At 50.4% G+C, this 7,500-nt stretch overlaps 1 pseudogene; it reads right to left on the bottom strand.

Moving 5' to 3' along the window:
• Nucleotides 1-5,821: 5,821 nt before the first annotated feature.
• LOC126197841 (large subunit ribosomal RNA) overlaps nucleotides 5,822-7,500 on the bottom strand; it is a 3,360-nt pseudogene continuing 1,681 nt past the window's right edge.

Genomic DNA, 7,500 nt, shown 5'->3' with positions numbered 1-7,500 from the left:
GCCCCCACCAGCCGGCTGCCGCGCGTGCGCCCACGCAGCGCGCGGCCAGCACGCCGGGCGCCCCCCCCTCACCGGCCGGGGACGGTCCCACCCAGCCACCGCCGCGTATCGCTTCATACCCACATGCCCACTCACGTTCGTGGGTATGACGGGTGTCGCTGAAGCAACCGGTTAATACCTGTACCGATCGTCGATATCAACGATTCACCTCCAGCGCGAACAACCGCGCAACAACGGATTTCCAGTTCATTTGCGTAACTTGGGCAGCAAACGTAGACGTCCATCTACATTTGCGAATTCAATGGGTCTTGCATGCCTGGATGTTATGAGTCACGACACGCCACATCAGTCCACATACATGCTGCGACGTATGCACGAGAGAACACGTGGAAGGTGGCCCGCGTACGTATGCCGATGCCATTGCACAGCTGCGAAGCTCATTGAACACGCAAACTCCTGACTGACGAACTAGAGGCGACAGGGGAGGGGGGGGGGGGGGGGGGGGGGGCGATATACGTCTTATAGCAGTACACATTACAGTGGATAGCGGGACCATGTGGAACGTACGCAACACTCGCTAGATGTTGTGAGGGTAGGCACCGTAACATGATTCAATACGCAGGACACCAGAGTGTGCGCGCAGCGAACTATGTTGAGAGGGTTGCGATTAGGCAACGCTACACGAATTTCTAGATTCATATAACAAACAATTACGTGGGTTAGGTTAGGGCGCAACGTGGGTTAGGTTAGGGCCCAACTTAGGTTAGGTTAGGGCCCAACTTAGGTTAGGTTAGGGCCCAACTTAGGTTAGGTTAGGGCCCAACTTAGGTTAGGTTAGGGCCCAACTTAGGTTAGGTTAGGGCCCAACTTAGGTTAGGTTAGGGCCCAACTTAGGTTAGGTTAGGGCCCAACTTAGGTTAGGTTAGGGCCCAACTTAGGTTAGGTTAGGGCCCAACTTAGGTTAGGTTAGGGCCCAACTTAGGTTAGGTTAGGGCCCAACTTAGGTTAGGTTAGGGCCCAACTTAGGTTAGGTTAGGGCCCAACTTAGGTTAGGTTAGGGCCCAACTTAGGTTAGGTTAAGCCCCAACTTAGGTTAGGTTAAGCCCCAACTTAGGTTAGGTTAAGCCCCAACTTAGGTTAGGTTAAGCCCCAACTTAGGTTAGGTTAAGCCCCAACTTAGGTTAGGTTAAGCCCCAACTTAGGTTAGGTTAAGCCCCAACTTAGGTTAGGTTAAGCCCCAACTTAGGTTAGGTTAAGCCCCAACTTAGGTTAGGTTAAGGCGCAACATAGGTTAGGTTAAGGCGCAACATAGGTTAGGTTAAGGCGCAACATAGGTTAGGTTAAGGCGCAACATAGGTTAGGTTAAGGCGCAACATAGGTTAGGTTAAGGCGCAACATAGGTTAGGTTAAGGCGCAACATAGGTTAGGTTAAGGCGCAACATAGGTTAGGTTAAGGCGCAACATAGGTTAGGTTAAGGCGCAACATAGGTTAGGTTAAGGCGCAACATAGGTTAGGTTAAGGCGCAACATAGGTTAGGTTAAGGCGCAACATAGGTTAGGTTAAGGCGCAACATAGGTTAGGTTAAGGCGCAACATAGGTTAGGTTAAGGTGCAACATAGGTTAGGTTAAGGTGCAACATAGGTTAGGTTAAGGTGCAACATAGGTTAGGTTAAGGTGCAACATAGGTTAGGTTAAGGTGCAACATAGGTTAGGTTAAGGTGCAACATAGGTTAGGTTAAGGGATGGTGTATGAGGGGGGAGGGGACGAGGTTCGTTCATAGTGATGATGGTAAGTGGACGCCTGAGGCACCCTGAGATGTGTCACGTCAGGATGCATCTTTCTCTCAGGGGAGGTGGTGCGCCGGTTGCGTGGGTGTGGCAAGGGAGTGGCAGGCCTGTGTCTTTCATTCCTGCCATTGCTTATATGCTGTGAGACAAGGCAGTGTGGTGGTGTTGGTTGCACCCCTGTCTAGGACATGTGTGGGTGTTTGTGGCTTATCTGAGTAATGATGGTTGTTGGAAGAGTGAGATATTCTGTTTTTGGGGTGGACCTCCTGGTTTTGTTATCATAGTGTGAATGGTGTAATGTGGCGGAGAGGATGCACTGGATGTTGTTCCATGCTGGTGCTTAGATATCTTGTCTGTGTCTGTTACAGCCAGAGAGTAGTGTGTGATAGAGTGTCTGGGTGACGTGTAGTTCGCATGTGTGCACAGACTGTCAGCATGTATAGGGACTGTTGTATGTCGTATGCCATCTATATTCCGATGGCTCTGCATCTATTAGTAATCAGCGCCATGTATCAGTTTAATCTGGTTGCGGTCACGCGGTGTTCTATCTCTGTACAGTAGTAGAGGTGCGACTGCACTACGTAGCTACCCCTTGCGGCAGCTTTCCCCGGTGTATGGCATACGATTATCGGCAATCAGTCGATTAGTGACAACTGGTCGTGTGACAACGTCACATGTCTGCGGGTGGGATACGCTACACCCTGCCTGTGGGTCAGGGCTCAGGAAAGCTCTCCTGACACTGAGCGCTCGGACCGTCATTACCCGTCTGAGTAATATATTGCGGAGCGCTTTTAGCCATTGCCCAGAGTCTTTGCGACTGCGAGTGCAACGCCCATGGGGATCGACATGGTTGGGGCGCTTTCTAGCTGATCGCTCGGCATCGGAATCCGTACTGTGAGCAACGCAATCGCGCACAGACTTAGAGCATGTGTGGGGACAAGTTTTTTTTTTTTTTTTTTTTTTTTTTTTTTTTTTTTTTTTTTTTTTTTTTTTTTTTTTTTTTTTTTTTTTCCCAAGTTTATGACCTATCCATAACCCACTTTCTAACACTTTTGAGTGGGCGTATTACGACTAACTATCACTGCTATTAGCACTACAGAAGTGGTTTATTAGTATCTGCATACTTTCTATTTATTAAGCAGATTTGCTTTTGTTAATTATCGGCCTCTTAGCCTCTCTGGAATCCTGCCAGAGAGTTGCCCGTCCCTAGCCACGTGGAGGCGGGCCGCTACTACTAGAGAAACCACTCCATTTATGCTACTCTTTTATTCCCCCCCGCCACCATGCTGATCTAACTACAACTACTATCTACTCTAAGTCATGATTTAAACAAATGTAGTATTTACATATTTACAATTGCGCATTAGATCTGAAGCGCATTTTACTCCCTCCCAAGGTAGGCTCGCTGGGCCTCCCTTGAGATTTTATTAACCAATTTTGCGAAATTGCTGAACAATTCGCTTTCTGTCAATATTTCATTGATATTTCTTGTCCGTAGAAGCTGCCTCTCCCCTGAGACAACCTGTTCATATATTGGGCACTCGAACACTACGTGTTCTGGCGATCCTTCGTGGGCACCACAGTCACACTCCGGTGTTGGCCTTTTTCCTATTTTGTGCAGGTACGTGGGGTAGGGACCGTGTCCTGTGAGGAAGTGAACTAAGCCCTGCGAGGGCTTCATTATCTTGTTATTTAGTCTTCCCCTCACTGTGGGTATAAACCCGTAGACTCTACGGCCCGTACTGGACCCATCCCATTCGTCCTGCCAAATGTCAAGCACTTTTTTGCGGATGGCTTTGACGCTTACTAGAGGAATGCCCATTATGTTTTGTACTCTGCCGATGTTCTGTTTGCGCAGCCAATAGAAGGCTGCGTGCTGCCTTATTATCAGGTCTAGTGGACATAGACCCATAATTACTAACAGTGCATCTGTTGGGCTTGTGTTGAATGCACCGATGCATCTCAACAGAACGTTCCTCTGTATTCGCCTAACAGCAGCGGCAGGCCGAACCAGAGCTAACCTGTGGGCCCACACACTGGATGCGTGCCCTACTATTGGTGCCAATATACTGTTATGGTAAATATTTATTGCCTTTGACGGCAAATGGAACCTTCTTTGTCCAATTGATATTATCTTATTGAACAAAGCTAAGGACTTTGTCGTTATTTGCTCAATATGCGGAATGAAACTCCAATTCTCATCTAAATATACCCCAAGATAACGGGCATATCTCTGTCGTGACACTGCTTGGCCATTAATTCTGACTGTTGGTTCCCTGTTTAACTTGCCTTTCAAGAGCATATATAGCGATTTTTGTGGTGCGATAGACATTTTAGTCTTCTTACACCAGTTGGTTAACAGTTCAATAGCCAATCGTGATCGGTCTTCGATCACATTGCGAGTGTCACCTTCTACCAGAATTGCGAGATCATCCGCATAAGCAACGACTCCCAGAACTGCAGTCTCTCCTTGCAGGACGTTCAACAAAGGTTCCATGTTAATATCCCAGAAAATGGGACCACACACCGATCCCTGGGGACAACCACGGGATACTCTTTTAGATACGACGGCTCCAGGAGCCGTTATCTTTGCAGTCCTTCCATCACAGTAGGCCTCCAGACAGCCATACAGCAGCTGCGGGCACCCAATCTCTCTTAGGCGAGAGAAGAGTGCCGGCCACCACAGGCTGTCGAAGGCCCCTGAGATGTCTATCATAATGCCCAGAACATATTTCGATGTCGCAGAGTGAGCAATCCGGCAAACCTCATTGATCGCATCCTGAGTGGAGCGACCCTTTCGGAATCCGAACTGCCTATCACTCATACCATGCAGAGTTCGATGACTCTGGAGACGGTCAGCGAGCAACTTCTCAAATGCTTTGCCCATTACATCCAGCAGACAGATAGGCCGATAGGATTTCGGCACCGTTGGATCTTTATCAGGGCCTTTCCTGATAATTACTACTTCTGCAGATTTCCACTTTAGTGGATAATAGCCCCTTTGTAAACAGATGTTGTAAATACGACTTAATGCTGGGGCGACCAAGTGTGCGAGTCCCTGTAAGATCTCCACAGGGATCCCGTCAGGACCCGGCGCCTTCTTCCTTGCAAAGGTGTATATGGTTGCCTCTACCTCCTCTACTGAGAAGGGGCACACGTTTGTATCGTTAAGATACGGAGTCGAGAGCGCCTGACGAATTACCCGCTGCTCTTGCGAGTCCTCGTCCTCGATATCATCTGGCAGTAATGTGTCCAACAGCAGTCTTGCTGTTTCTTCCCAGTTCTTGGTCGTGTCACCATTCCCAGCACGTAGCGTGGACAACATCATGGGCGATCTAATTTTTTCCAGAACGATTTTGTAGGGAACTCCCCAAGGGTCTGTTCCCAGCTGATCGTTCACAAACCTTTCCCAGGATTGGCGCCTTGTAGTGTCTAACAGATCCTTGTATCTCTGCTTCAGACGACGATAAATACGCAGGTGGTATTGTCGTTCGTCGTGGGCAAAGCTCCTTTGATAGTTGCTTCGCGCCCTTCTGACTGACCGTTTGAGCACAGTCAATTCAGGGGTCCATGGGGTGGACTCCCTGTAGATGTATCTCGCTATTCGAGGTACAGCCAGTGTGATAGCCGATTGCACGGAGCTTACCAGCTCCTCCACAGCTTCATCAATATTACCTATATCCTCCCCAAACTCAGGAGGACTGAACACCTGCACGAGTCGGTCCCAATCTGTCCGAGCATAGTTGAACCGTTCCACCCACTCGCCTGGCACATCTGTGATGGTCGTCACTATTTCAAATGTTATACAGTTATGATCACTGACAGTCAGGTGTTCTCTAACTTGCCAGTTATGGACGTGGGGTGCTGCCCTCTCGCTTGCTAGTGTGACATCAATATTTGATGTTGCACCCGCCCTCCCTGAGTAGGTCGGGGGGTATCCAGGCAAGTTTATTACATGCATGTGTGTTTGCATTATCAAATCAACAAGCTCCGCACCCCTACCGTCCTGTACCTCACTGTGCCAGAGTGGGGACTTAGCATTAGCATCAAGAGCTACAATTATAGCCTGCCCGGCTAAAACTCTTAGGATCCAATTCAGCTGATCAAGATAAATCTTGATGTCATGTCTGAATTGGCAGTAGACGTTTACAACGTACATACTGTAAGACAGCAGATTGAGTTGTACAACCGTAATATGCTCGGTACAGAATTGACTTAATACCGTAGTTTTTATAGTTTTGTTCAATATTATAATTGCACTCATTGGGTTCCCACCCGAGGAAACCACTTGTGCTGTAGCAGGAAAGCCAGGGACTCGACCCGCACAGGAGTTCGGTTCTTGTATCATAATAACATCTATTTGTTCTTGTTCCGCTAGTTTCCTTAGCTCATGCGCAACCATCTGGCTGCGCATGGCATTTACTTGCACCATTAGTAGATAGGGACAGCGGGAATCTCGTTAATCCATTCATGCGCGTCACTAATTAGATGACGAGGCATTTGGCTACCTTAAGAGAGTCATAGTTACTCCCGCCGTTTACCCGCGCTTGCTTGAATTTCTTCACGTTGACATTCAGAGCACTGGGCAGAAATCACATTGCGTCAACACCCGCTAGGGCCATCGCAATGCTTTGTTTTAATTAGACAGTCGGATTCCCCCAGTCCGTGCCAGTTCTGAGTTGATCGTTGAATGGCGGCCGAAGAGAATCCGCGCACCCGCGCGCCCCCGGAGGAGCACGCTAAGGCGGACGCGGCCTCGCAGCAAGGAAGATCCGTGGGAGGCCAAGGCACGGGACCGAGCTCGGATCCTGCACGCAGGTTGAAGCACCGGGGCGCGAACGCCGCACAGGCGCGCGCATCCTGCACCGCCGGCCAGCACGAGGCCGACCAACGGCGAGAGCAGACCACACCCACGCTAAACGCCCGCACTTACCGGCACCCCTACGGCACTCACCTCGCCCAGGCCCGGCACGTTAGCGCTGACCCACTTCCCGACCAAGCCCGACACGCCCCGATCCTCAGAGCCAATCCTTATCCCGAAGTTACGGATCCAATTTGCCGACTTCCCTTACCTACATTATTCTATCGACTAGAGGCTCTTCACCTTGGAGACCTGCTGCGGATATGGGTACGAACCGGCGCGACACCTCCACGTGGCCCTCTCCCGGATTTTCAAGGTCCGAGGGGAAGATCGGGACACCGCCGCAACTGCGGTGCTCTTCGCGTTCCAAACCCTATCTCCCTGCTAGAGGATTCCAGGGAACTCGAACGCTCATGCAGAAAAGAAAACTCTTCCCCGATCTCCCGACGGCGTCTCCGGGTCCTTTTGGGTTACCCCGACGAGCATCTCTAAAAGAGGGGCCCGACTTGTATCGGTTCCGCTGCCGGGTTCCGGAATAGGAACCGGATTCCCTTTCGCCCAACGGGGGCCAGCACAAAGTGCATCATGCTATGACGGCCCCCATCAACATCGGATTTCTCCTAGGGCTTAGGATCGACTGACTCGTGTGCAACGGCTGTTCACACGAAACCCTTCTCCGCGTCAGCCCTCCAGGGCCTCGCTGGAGTATTTGCTACTACCACCAAGATCTGCACCGACGGCGGCTCCAGGCAGGCTCACGCCCAGACCCTTCTGCGCCCACCGCCGCGACCCTCCTACTCGTCAGGGCTTCGCGGCCGGCCGCAAGGACCGGCCGTGACTGCCGGACTGA

Source organism: Schistocerca nitens, chromosome 7, assembly GCF_023898315.1.
Source record: "Schistocerca nitens isolate TAMUIC-IGC-003100 chromosome 7, iqSchNite1.1, whole genome shotgun sequence".
NCBI classification, from domain to species: domain Eukaryota; kingdom Metazoa; phylum Arthropoda; class Insecta; order Orthoptera; family Acrididae; genus Schistocerca; species Schistocerca nitens.
Note: the sequence above shows the minus strand (reverse complement) of the source record. Positions and strands in the feature narration are given on the sequence as shown.